At 43.3% G+C, this 14,057-nt stretch overlaps 1 protein-coding gene across 1 annotated transcript in view; it reads right to left on the bottom strand.

The window, feature by feature from the left end:
- LOC138671326 (P2Y purinoceptor 2-like) overlaps nucleotides 1-909 on the bottom strand; it is an 82,650-nt gene extending 81,741 nt beyond the window's left edge. Inside the window, exon 1 of the mRNA XM_069759418.1 lies at nucleotides 730-909. The gene's annotated coding sequence lies outside the window, so the exon portion shown is untranslated. The remainder of the gene's footprint in view (nucleotides 1-729) is intronic.
- Between the last annotated feature and the right edge of the window lie 13,148 nt (nucleotides 910-14,057).

Here is a 14,057-nt window from a genome sequence, read left to right as displayed (position 1 = left end):
ATCACAGAAATTGCTGATGTGTATTGTTGTTTACAGCGGTGTTTATTCGCCTTTTCTTTTTTATTATATTTCTGATTTGGACTTTTTAGGACAGGATAGCCCCAGTCTGGGGGGCACGTCTTGCTTACACTTGTCCCTCTGCTGATTTATAACCTTTTCCTATGGGAGGATTTAGCCTTTTGCAGTTTGTATATCGGTATCATTTGCTTTGTACGGGATGAGAGTGGGGTTGGGACATTAAAAAATACCGTCCACATCAGATTATAAGCTATAATTATGGGAACGTCCACTTCACAGATATATATATATATATATATATATATATATAACTCATCTTAGATACATCAGGATAGCGGTTTAAAATGGACAGTGAGGCGTCATTTATTTTGCTTCATTACCAAATTTTAATTGATTTTACTTGTCTTTAAGGTAAGTTTTTCTGCTTTTAAGGATTTCTGAAACATGAAATATTAATGAGACAAGATGTGTCGAGAGGCGGATATGTTCGGCATTTCTTGTAAATCAGAAATGTAACATTAAGACCTCACCGAGAATTAGAATAACACGATGGGACTTGTAGTCCCACAACAATTACACATCTAATACACACCTAACCTCTGTGCATTCTTAAAGGAGCTGAGAAAAATCCAATACATTCCGTAACGAGAGCCACCACCACCAACCAAATTGTATCAGAGACCCTCACATACACACCAGCCCCAGACTTACCCCAGAAAGATCCACGGCAGGGTTCTTAACTCTCTTCTCAGACTTCAGCAGACTACATGTCTTCCCAGGAAAGTGTCCCTGAACCCTGGATACAAAGTCTAGAGGAGAAGCATGGACTGACTGACACTCACTGCTGGCCCAGGCTCGTCCTCCTCCTCTCACCAGAATGAATACCTAGTAAAAGACTGTGGGTGGGAGGAGGAGAAGCTGGGAGTGACTGGGTGAGACTGCAGGCATGCAGCAAACATACAGCACAATGACAGCTCTCTACATAGACAGCAGGGGGCAAGGGACAAGATAGGGGCAACAAGATAGCAAGGCAAAGTATATCAAAGATCTCAGAAAAAGTATTTGACTACAGGATGTGACAAAAGCACAGGAGTAAATGGAACTAATCCTAACACCTATATACAGGAATATACTATAATACTGCCCCTATGTACAAGAATATAACTACTATAATACTGCCCCTATGTACAAGAATATAACTACTATAATACTGCTCTCTATGTAAAAGAATATAACTACTATAATACTGCTCCTATGTACAAGAATATAAATACTATAATACTGCCCCTATGTACAAGAATATAACTACTATAATACTGCTCCTATGTACAAGAATATAACTATTATAATACTGCTCCTATGTACAAGAATATAACTATTATAATACTGCCCCTATATAAAAGAATATAACTACTATAATACTGCTCCTATGTCCAAGAATATAACTACAATAATACTGCTCCTATGTCCAAGAATATAACTACTATAATACTGCTTCTATGTCCAAGAATATATCTACTATAATACTGTCCCTATGTACAAGAATATACCTACTATAATACTGCTCCTATATACAAGAATATAACTACTATAATACTGCTCCTATGTCCAAGAATATAACTACAATAATACTGCCCCTATGTACAAGAATATAACTACTATAATACTGCTCCTATGTACAAGAATATAACTACTATAATACTGCCCCTATGTACAAGAATGTAACTATTATAATACTGCCCCTATGTACAAGAATATAACTACTATAATACTGCCCCCTATGTACAAGAATATAACTACTATAATACTGCTCCCTATGTAAAAGAATATATCTGCTATAATACTGCTCCTATGTACAAGAATATAACTGCTATAATACTGCCCCTATGTACAAGAATATAACTACTATAATACTTCCCCTATGTACAAGAATATAACTACTATAATACTGCTCCTATGTACAAGAATATAACTATTATAATACTGCTCCTATGTACAAGAATATAACTATTATAATACTGCCCCTATATAAAAGAATATAACTACTATAATACTGCTCCTATGTTCAAGAATATAACTACTATAATACTGCTTCTATGTCCAAGAATATATCTACTATAATACTGCCCCTATGTACAAGAATATAACTACTATAATACTGCTCCTATGTCCAAGAATATAACTACTATAATACTGCTCCTATGTCCAAGAATATAACTACAATAATACTGCCCCTATACAAGAATATAACTACTATAATACTGCCCCCTATGTACAAGAATATAACTACTATAATACTGCATCCTATATACAGGAATATAACTACTATAATACTGCTCCTATGTACAAGAATATAACTACTATAATACTGCCCCGATGTACAAGAATATAACTACTATAATACTGCCCCTATGTACAAGAATATAACTAATACTGCCCCTATGTACAAGAATATAACTACTATAATACTGCCCCCTATGTACAAGAATATAACTACTATAATACTGCTCCTATGTACAGGAATATAACTACTATAATACTGCTCCTATGTACAAGAATATAACTACTATAATACTGCCCCTATGTACAGTAATATAACTACTATAATACTGCTCCTATGTACAAGAATATAACTACTATAATACTGCTCCTATGTACAAGAATATAACTACTATAATACTGCTCCTATGTCCAAAAATATAACTAGAATAATACTGCCCCTATACAAGAATATAACTACTATAATACTGCCCCCTATGTACAAGAATATAACTACTATAATACTGCCTCTATGTACAAGAATATAACTACTATAATACTGCCCCTATGTACAAGAATATAACTACTATAATACTGCCCCTATGTACAAGAATATAACTACTATAATACTGCACCATGTACAAGAATATAAATACTATAATACTGCACCATGTACAAGAATATAACTACTATAATTCACCTCTTGTTGCCACATTTGCCTCCTGGAGGGTATGTACTATACATGGTTGTTTCTGTTGTTAGTTCACTATGGGGTGCTGGTACGTTAATGACATTATCACCACAATCTGTTTATCATTCACTATTTGTCTGGGTCTTGTTGTGTTTTCTCTTTAGTATCAGAATACAATTTACTATAAACAACAGAAAAACAAAGACAATAAATGTAAATGGTAACTGCCCTCTGTAGTCTTCCTTTTGTTTCACACAGTGACTTATAGGGAATCCATCAACCCAAAAAACCCAACCCACCGGTATCAGGGGCTTCTCTCCAGCATTCTGTAATGCATTCTGTAATGCTGTAGATAAGCCCTCAATGTTACCTGAAAGATGAGAAATACAGGTTAGATTATACTCGCCCAGGGGCGGTGCTGTCCGATGGGCGTCGCGGTCCGGTTCGGGGCCTCCCATCTTCTTACGATGACGTCCTCTTCTTATCTTCACGCTGCGGCTCCGGTGCAGGAGTACTTTACCTCCCTGTTGAGCGCAGAGCAAAGTACTGCAGTGCGCAGGTGCTGGGCCTCTCTGACCTTTCCCGGCGCCTGCGCACTGCAGGACTCTACGCTTCCCTTAACCCCTTAGCGACCGCCGATACGCCTTTTAACGGCGGCCGCTAAGGGTACTTAAACCACAGCGCCGTTAATTAACGGCGCTGTGGAAAAAGTAAATAGCGCCCCCCAGAGTCGGATTTTCTCCGGGGTCTCGGCTGCCGGGGGTAGCCAAGACCCCAGAGAACATGATTCGGGGTTTTTTTTTACCCTCCCCGCATTTGCGATCGCCAGTAATTAACCGTTTATCGGCGATCGCAAAAAAAAAAAAAAGTGATCTCTTTTTAATTTCTCTGTCCTCCGATGTGATCGCACATCGGAGGACAGAGAAAAGGGGTCCCAGGTGGCCCCCAATACTCACCTATCTCCCCCGGTGCTCCTCGTGGCTCCCGGTGGGCGCCGCCATCTTAAAAATGGAAGGGCACATGCGCAGTGCGCCCGCCGGCCGGCCCCGCGAGAATCTTTGGGGTGTCGGCTGCCGGGGGTAGCCGAGACCCCAAAGAGTATGATCGGGGTCGGTTTTACCGACCCCTGTTTTGCGATCGCCGGTAATTAACTGTTTACCGGCGACCGCAAAAAAAAAAAAAAAAAAGTAAAGTGTAATTCTCTGTCCTCTGATGTGATCGCACATCAGAGGACAGAGAAATAGGGGGATTCGGGGACCCTACAATACTCACCTGCGTCCCTGGATCCTCCTGCTGCTCCTCCTGGCCGCCGGCAAAAGAAAATGGCGGGCGCATGCGCAGTGCGCCCGCCATCTGTCTCCATCTGCTGGCCGGCAGGAGAACAGCAGTTGGGGCTAAATTTAGGGGTAGAGTTAGGGGTAGGGGTAGGGTTAGGGGTAGGGTTAAGGCTAGGGTTAGGGCTAGGGTTAGGGCTAGGGTTAGGGGTAGGGTTAGGGTTAGGGCTAGGGGTAGGGTTAGGGTTAGGGGTAGGGTTAGGGTTAGGGTTAGGGGTAGGGTTAGGGCTAGGGTTAGGGCTAGGGTTAGGGGTAGGGCTAGGGCTAGGGCTAGGGTTAGGGCTAGGGTTAGGGCTAGGGCTAGGGTTAGGGCTAAATTTAGGGTTAGGGTTGGGGCTAAATTTAGGGTTAGGGTTGGGGCTAAATTTAGGGTTAGGCTTCTTTCACACTTACGTCGGTACGGGGCCGTCGCAATGCGTCGGCCCGACATACCGACGCACGTTGTGAAAATTGTGCACAACATGGGCAGCGGCTGTAGTTTTTCAACGCATCCGCTGCCCAATCTATGTCCTGGGGAGGAGGGGGCGGAGTTACGGCCACGCATGTGCGGTCAGAAATGGCGGATGCGACGTACAAAAAAACGTTTCATTGAACGTTTTTTTGTGCCGACGGTTCGCCAAAACACAACTGATCCAGTGCACGACGGACGCGACGTGTGGCCATCCGTCACGATCCGTCGGCAATACAAGTCTATGGGCAAAAAACGCATCCTGCGGGCACATTTGCAGGATCCGTTTTTTGTCCAAAACGACGGATTGCGACGGATGCCAAACGACGCAAGTGTGAAAGTAGCCTTAGGGCTAGGGTTAGGGTTGGGGCTAAAGTTAGGGCTAGGGTTGGGGCTAAAGTTAGGGTTAGAGCTGGGATTAGGGTTAGGGTTTGGATTACGGTTGGTATTAGGGTTAAGGTTGGCATTAGGGTTACGCTTGGAATTAGGGTTAGGTTTGGGATTAGGGTTAAGGTTAGGGTTGTGATTAGGGTTAGGGTTAGGCTTGTGATTAGGGGTGTATTGGGATTAGGGTTAGGTTTGAGGTTAGGGTTGAGATTAGGATTAGGGGTGTGTTGGATTTAGGGTTTTGATTAGGGTTATGGTTAGGGTTGACATTAGGGTTGTTTTGGGGTAAGGGTTGTGATTATGGTTAGGGTTAGTGATTAGGATTATGGATCAGGTTGGGATTAGGGTTAGGGGTGTGTTGGGGTTAGGGTTGGAGCTAGAATTGGGGGGTTTCCACTGTTTAGTTACATCAGGGGGTCTCCAAACACGACAGCCAATTTTGCGCTCAAAAAGTCAAATGGTGCTCCCTCCCTTCTGATCTCTGCCGTGCGCCCAAACAGTGGGTTACCCCCACATATGGGGCATCAGCGTACTCGGGATAAATTGGACAACAACTTCTGGGGTCCAATTTCTCTTGTTACCCTTGTGAAAATAAAAACTTGGGGGCTACAATATCTTTTTTGTGGAAAAAAAAATATTTTTTATTTTCACGACTCTGCATTCTAAACTTCTGTGAAGCACTTGGGCATTCAAAGTTCTCACCACACATCTAGATAAGTTCCTTGGGGGGTCTAGTTTCCAAAATGGGGTCACTTGTGGGGGATTACTACAGTTTAGGTACATCAGGGGCTCTGCAATCGCAACATAATGCCCACAGACCATTCTATCAAAGTCTGCATTCCAAAAAGGCGCTCCTTCCCTTCCGAGCTCTGCCGTGTGCCCAAACAGTGGTTTACCCCCACATATGGTGCATCAGCGTACTCGGGATAAATTGGACAACAACTATTGCAGTCCAATTTCTCCTGTTACCCTTGTGAAAATAAAAACTTGGGGGCTACAATATCTTTTTTGTGGAAAAAAAAATATTTTTTATTTTCACGACTCTGCATTCTAAACTTCTGTGAAGCACTTGGGCATTCAAAGTTCTCACCACACATCTAGATAAGTTCCATGGGGGGTCTAGTTTCCAAAATGGGGTCACTTGTGGGGGATTTCTACTGTTTAGGTACATCAGGGGCTCTCCAAACGCGACATGGCGTCCGATCTCAATTCCAGCCAATTCTACATTGAAAAAGTAAAACAGCACTCTTTCTCTTCCAAGCTCTGCGGTGCGCCCAAACAGTGGTTTACCCCCACATATTGGGTATCGACGTACTCAGGAGAAATTGCACAACAACTTTAGTGGTCTAATTTCTCCTGTTACCCTTGTGAAAATAAAAATTTGTGGGCAAAAAGATCATTTTTGTAGAAAAAATGCGATTTTTTTTTTTTCACGGCTCTTTGTTATAAACTTCTGTGAAGCACATGGAGGTTCAAAGTGCTCACCACACATCTAGATAAGTTCCTTAAGGGGTCTAGTTTCCAAGATGGTGTCAGTTGTGGGGGGTTCCACTGTTTAGGCACATCAGGGGCTCTCCAAACGCGACATGGCGTCCAATCTCAATTCCAGCCAATTCTACATTGAAAAAGTAAAACGGCACTCCTTCTCTTCCAAGCTCTGCGGTGCGCCCAAACAGTGGTTTACCCCCACATATTGGGTATCAGCGTACTCAGGAGAAATTGCACAACAACTTTTGTGGTCTAATTTCTCCTGTTACCCTTGTGAAAATAAAAATTTGTGGGCAAAAAGATCATTTTTGTAGAAAAAATGCGATTTTTTTTTCACGGCTCTACATTATAAACTTCTGTGAAGCACATGGGGGTTCAAAGTGCTCACCACACATCTAGATAAGTTCCTTAAGGGGTCTAGTTTCCAAAATGGTGTCACTTGTGGGGGGTTTCCACTGTTTAGGCACATCAGGGGCTCTCTAAACGTGACATGGCGTCCGATCTCAATTCCAGCCAATTCTGCATTGAAAAAGTCAAACGGCGCTCCTTCACTTCCAAGTTCTGCGGTGCGAGCAAAAAGTGGTTTACCCTCACATATGGGGTATTGGCGTATTCAGGAGAAATTGCATAACAAAATTTATGGTTACATTTCTGTTTTTACACTTGTGAAAATAAAAAAAATGGTTCTGAATTAAGATGTTTGCAAAAAAAGTTAAATGTTCATTTTTTCCTTACACATTGTTTCAGTTCCTGTGAAGCACGTAAAGGGTTAATAAACTTCTTGAATGTGTTTTTGAGAACCTTGAGGGGTGTAGTTTTTAGAATGGTGTGACACTTGGGTATTTTCTATCATATAGACCCCTCAAAATGACTTCAAATGTGATGTGGTCCCTAAAAAAAATGGTGTTGTAAAAATGAGAAATTGCTGGTCAACTTTTAACCCTTATAACTCCCTAACAAAAAAAAATTTTGTTTCCAAAATTGTGCTGATGTAAAGTAGACATGTGGGAAATGTTATTTATTAACTATGTTTCGTGACATATCTCTCTGATTTAAGGGCATAAAAATACAAAGTTTGAAAATTGCAAAATTTTCGCCATATTTCCGTTTTTTCATAAATAATCGCAAGTAATATCGAAGAAATGTTACCACTAACATGAAGTACAATATGTCACGAAAAAACAATCTCAGAATCAGCGGGATCCGTTGAAGCGTTCCAGAGTTATAACCTCATAAAGTGACAGTGGTCAGAATTGCAAAAATTGGCCCGGTCATTAAGTACCAAATTGGCTCTGTCACTAAGGGGTTAACAGGGCAGACAAAGTACGCCTGCGCCAGAGCCGCGGCAGGAAGACAAGGAGTGGACGTCATCCTATGAAGATGGGAGGCCCCGGACCGCGACGCCCATCGGATCGGACCACCTTGGGTGAGTATAATCTAACCTCTTTCTCATCTTTCAGGATACATAGGGTCTTATCTACAGTATTACAGAATGAGATAAGCCCCTGATGCCGGTGGGTTTAGCTCATATACGATTTTTTGGGTGACAGATTCCCTTTAACACATTTGCAGACTATTGGGCACAAAGACGTCTTGGGTCTCCACCACACTTCTCAGGCTCAGTGCATTAAATTAGTAGGGAAAAAAATATGCAAATTGCCTCTTCTGAGAAACAGAGGACTTGAACTCTATAGCGCCACCTATTGGAAGTAGCGATCCTACAAGTCACAATCAACCCTTTAACGAGTCGTGCAATATGACTTAGGATAAAAGCCAAATTAGTATCTCAATTCGCAGACACGGTGTTTCGGGCTGTTGACCCTCGTCAGTGCGAAGCATGAGAACTACCATATATACTCGAGTATAAGCCGAGATTTTCAGCCCAAAATTTTGGGCTGAAAGTGCCCCTCTCGGCTTATACTCGAGTCACGGTAGGGGTCGGCGGGTGAGGGGGAGAGGGCGCTGTGGCATACTTACCTAGTCCCAGCGATCCTGACACTCCCCCTGCCGTCCCACGGTCTTCTGTGCTGCAGCTTCTTCCCTCTTCAGCGGTCACGTGGGACCGCTCATTAGAAAAATGAATAGGCGGCTCCACCTCCCATAGGGGTGGAGCTGCATATTCATTTCTCTAATCAGTGGTGCCGGTGACCGCTGATAGAGGAAGAGGCTGCGGCACCGAAGACCGTGGGACAGGCAGAGGGAGCGGGACGCCGGGAGCAGGTAAGTATGTAATATTCACCTGTCCACGTTCCAGCCGCCGGGCGTCGCTCCATCTTCCCAGCGTCGCTCCGCTCTGACTGTTCAGGTCAGAGGGCGCGATGACGCATATAGTGTGCGCGGCGCCCTCTGCCTGATCAGTCAGTGCGGAGAGACGCCGGGACCGGACGCTGAGAGCTGCAAGCAAGAGAGGTGAGTATGGCTTTTTTTTTTTTTTATTGCAGCAGCAGCAGCGGCCATGGCAGAGCTTTCTATGGCACAGCTATGGGGCAGTACTAAACGGCGCACAGCAGTATATGGCAGCTATGGGGCAGTACTAAACGGCACACAGCACTATATGGCAGCTATGGGGCAGTACTAAACGGCGCACAGCAGTATATGGCAGCTATGGGGCAGTACTGAACGGCACACAGCACTATATGGCAGCTATGGGGCAGTACTGAACGGCACACAGCACTATATGGCAGCTATGGGGCAGTACTGAAAGGCACACAGCACTATATGGCAGCTATGGGGCAGTACTGAACGGCACACAGCACTATATGGCAGCTATGGGGCAGTACTGAATGGCACACAGAGCACTATATGGCAGCTAAGGGGCAGTACTGAATGGCACACAGCACTATATGGCAGCTATGGGGCAGTACTGAACGGCACACAGCACTATATGGCAGCTATGGGGCAGTACTGAACGGCACACAGCACTATATGGCAGCTATGGGGCAGTACTGAACGGCACACAGCACTATATGACAGCTATGGGGCAGTACTGAACGGCACACAGCACTATATGGCAGCTATGGGGCAGTACTGAACGGCACACAGCACTATATGACAGCTATGGGGCAGTACTGAACGGCACACAGCACTATATGGCAGCTAAGGGGCAGTACTGAATGGCACACAGCACTATATGGCAGCTATGGGGCAGTACTGAAAGGCACACAGCACTATATGGCAGCTATGGGGCAGTAATGAATGGCACACAGAGCACTATATGGCAGCTAAGGGGCAGTACTGAACGGCACACAGCACTATATGGCAGCTAAGGGGCAGTACTGAACGGCACACAGCACTATATGGCAGCTAAGGGGCAGTACTGAATGGCACACAGCACTATATGGCAGCTATGGGGCAGTACTGAACGGCACACAGCACTATATGGCAGCTATGGGGCAGTACTGAATGGCACACAGAGCACTATATGGCAGCTAAGGGGCAGTACTGAATGGCACACAGCACTATATGGCAGCTATGGGGCAATAATGAACGGTGCAGAGCACTATATGGCAGCTATGGGGCAGTACTGAACGGCACACAGCACTATATGGCAGCTATGGGGCAGTACTGAACGGCACACAGCACTATATGGCAGCTATGGGGCAGTACTGAATGGCACACAGAGCACTATATGGCAGCTAAGGGGCAGTACTGAATGGCACACAGCACTATATGGCAGCTATGGGGCAATAATGAACGGTGCAGAGCACTATATGGCAGCTATGGGGCAGTACTGAACGGCACACAGCACTATATGGCAGCTATGGGGCAGTACTGAACGGCACACAGCACTATATGGCAGCTATGGGGCAGTACTGAATGGCACACAGAGCACTATATGGCAGCTAAGGGGCAGTACTGAATGGCACACAGCACTATATGGCAGCTATGGGGCAATAATGAACGGTGCAGAGCACTATATGGCAGCTATGGGGCAGTACTGAACGGCACACAGCACTATATGGCAGCTATGGGGCAGTACTGAACGGCACACAGCACTATATGGCAGCTATGGGGCAATAATGAACGGTGCAGAGCACTATATGGCAGAGCTTTCTCTGGCACATCTATGGGGCAATAATGAACAGTATGGAGCATCTATTTTTATTTTTGAAATTCACCAGTAGCTGCTGCATTTCCACCCTAGGCTTATACTCGAGTCAATAAGTTTTCCCAGTTTTTTGTGGCAAAATTAGGGGGGTCGGCTTATACTCGGGTTGGCTTATACTTGAGTATATACGGTAATTTGGCTAGGTGAGAGGCTCTGGACTGGGGTCTAAGGGGTATCGTTTCTCCTTGTGGACAGCGAGTCAAATTGCAAGACTTGTTAAAGGGTTGATTATGATTTGTAGGATCGCTACTTACAACAGGTGGCGCTGTAGTGATCAAGTCCTCTTTTTCTCTGAAGAGGCAATTTGCATATTAAATTTCCCAGAGGAGCATGGCACGGCGAATAAGCCTCCTTACCTTCATAAGCCACAGCTGGTATGTCACTCTCCATAAGAAGAAACCTTACCCCTTAGACCTTAGGAAAAAAAGACATTTAAAAACTGCCATTAGAATACAAATATCCTGCTGTAGTTTAGTGCACACAATATACAAAATATTGGAAGGAAGAATTAGAAACATTCTCACTGCCGGTCATTAGTCGCACTCCTAAATCATTGCCTGTAGCAGAAATGAATAATATTGTACCAAATTACATTTGAAAAAACTGCTCAGGATTAAAAAAAAACATGGCTAGCTTTGTCCTTTAAACAGCGCCACCCCTGTCCACAGGGAGAGCCAGGTACTACTGTTCAGGTACATTGAAGTGAATGTGGTTGAGCTGTAATATCACCGGCAACCTGTGGATCAGTGCGGCGCTGCTTCTGGAAGAGAGAAGGCTGATAAGGATATCTATGCTGGTCCTGGGATCATATCTATTATCCCTGGAGATTTAGGAAAAAAACTAAGGATCATTCAAAGTCAACACTTTATATTTTATACACTGCTCCTGTTATAGGGAATGTGTGGGGATTATTATTTTTGTGTGATACATTCCACTGAACTGTGTATCTAATCCCATCATGTGATACACTCTGCTGAGCCCTGTATCTAATCCCATCATGTGATACACTCTGCTGAGCCCTGCATCTAATCCCATCATGTGTGATACACTCCACTGATCTTTGTATCTAATCCCATCATGTGTGATACACTCCACTGATCTTTGTATCTAATCCCATCATGTGTGATACACTCCACTGATCTTTGACTCTAATCCCTTCATTTGTGATACATTCCACTGATCTTTGTATCTAATCCCATCATGTGATACACTCTGCTGAGCTTTGCATCTAATCACATCATGTCTGATACACCTTGCTGAGCCGTGAATCTACTCACATTGCATGATACACTCCGCTAATCTATGTTTTTATTTCCAGCACATGATACAGTCTGCGTATCTAATCCCAGGTAATTATATCTTATCCCAGCACGTGACACAGTCCAGTTATATAATCCCATCCTGTGTCATACACTCTGCGTATCTAATCCCACCAGAGTAATGTCTATGCACTCTCATCCTAAACTTCATCCTCCCTTATCCTTGTGCGAATGCCCCGAAGGGGATCACAGCAGTGACGTCACACATGTGAGCAGACCCCGCCCACATTTACTGCAGTGGTAAAGCGATCTAGCACTACACTAGGTTTTCATGATAAATTTCTGCACCTACTCCCCCTAGTGGTTAAGAGTGGAAAATATCAAAACTTTTACAATTATTTTTCATATTTTAGACCATATAAAAATGTTGTTTTTTCTTTTTTTTTATAACAATTCAATACTAATACTTTACATTTTTTATATTGTTTGGGAAAAAAAGTTTTGATGACACATTTCCTTTAATTATAGAATAAATCATGTAAATAGTATTCTTGTAATAACTGTGGTGGTCTAAAGTGATATGATGTTAATCTAATACATCATTCTTGACGCTATAAGATAGATTTTAATAATGAGTGAATACATTCGGCACAAATAGTACAGCAGTCAGGCTATTCGTTACTCGGCGAGTAATTTTCTATTCGCGTCAGTATATTCAAGCGACCCGCCCAACATGTTTGGCGCTTTATTTGCAGCCTATGAACATGCTGGGCTTGTTTGCCAATCATAGTCATGCTGGCGCCATCTTTGGTGTGGCATTACTGTGATTGGCTGGCCTTACAGTGTCATAGGGCATATGTAATGGCTGCCGGCGCCATCTTGCACACATTACAGCCGGAAACAGCGTAGGGAGAGCGTAGTGTGAGCGTAGGGAGAGTGAAAGCAGCGTATCGGGAGAGTTTGGGATTCCAAAAGCTCTTTTAAGAACTCGTGAGAGTTCTCTGTTAGCTGGAGAAAGCATATGGCGAGATTTAATAGGAGGGAGAGTGAAGGACAGGCACCTGGGTGTTCTCATCATTGCAAGTACAAGCTGGAGAACTCTGCTATTTTGCATTGTGTTGTATATTTTAGGATTAGGAACAGACTGTGGGATTAGGGGGAGATAGGCAGGCTTCCATCCACTACTATAATATACAAAGCAGCTCTTTTTAGAGGCAAATAATATTAGGTAGTACCTGCACACAGTAAACCAATTTTTCGGGGGCTACATAATATTCCTGCGTAGCAGAATTTTTTTTACAGCTAAATATTCGTCAGTGCCAGCACATCGTAAAATGCTTTTTAAAAGCTAATTGCTAAACAATATTCCTCGCCTATTGCTGAAATAGCTAATATTTATCTAGCAGTTGTGGGACTGACACAAAACCTGCTGTGCTATGGAAACATCACTATTTACCAGGAATTTCCCCGAGTCTGCTGTTGACGTGTCTCATAAAGGCGATATATAAAAAAAAATTACATTCGTTAAATAACTAGCGTATCTTTATCTAGCAGTCGTGCGACTGTCGCAAACCCTGCAGAGATAAGCAAACGTCACAATTTACCATTGGGAATAATTTTCCTTAATCGGCGTGTGTCATAAAAGCGATCTGAAAGAAATTTGAATTTTCTATTGGATTAATAAATAGTGTATCTTTATCTATCAGCTGTGCGACTGGCGCAAGCCCTGCTGAGATACACAAACGTGACTATTTAATGAGTCTGCTGTTACTGTGTGTTAGAAAGGCGATATAAAAAAAGACAAATTTTCTATTGGTTTAACAAATAGCGTATCTTTATCTATCAGCTGTGCGACTGGCTGAGATACGCAAACGTGAGTATTTACCTGTAATTTTCATGAGTCTGCTGTTGCCGTGTGTGAAGAAAAGCTTATATCTGAAAAAAATAGCCACACATTTCTAGATACAGGGAATTTGTGCATAACACCTCTGTGAGGTTACTTGTGAAAAAAAAAGCCAGGAATTTTTTTTTTTTCATAACGCATTCAATATGAGAAAGGGTGACG

This window comes from Ranitomeya imitator, chromosome 3, assembly GCF_032444005.1.
Source record: "Ranitomeya imitator isolate aRanImi1 chromosome 3, aRanImi1.pri, whole genome shotgun sequence".
NCBI lineage: Eukaryota > Metazoa > Chordata > Amphibia > Anura > Dendrobatidae > Ranitomeya > Ranitomeya imitator.
This window is presented reverse-complemented; position numbering and strand designations above follow the sequence as displayed.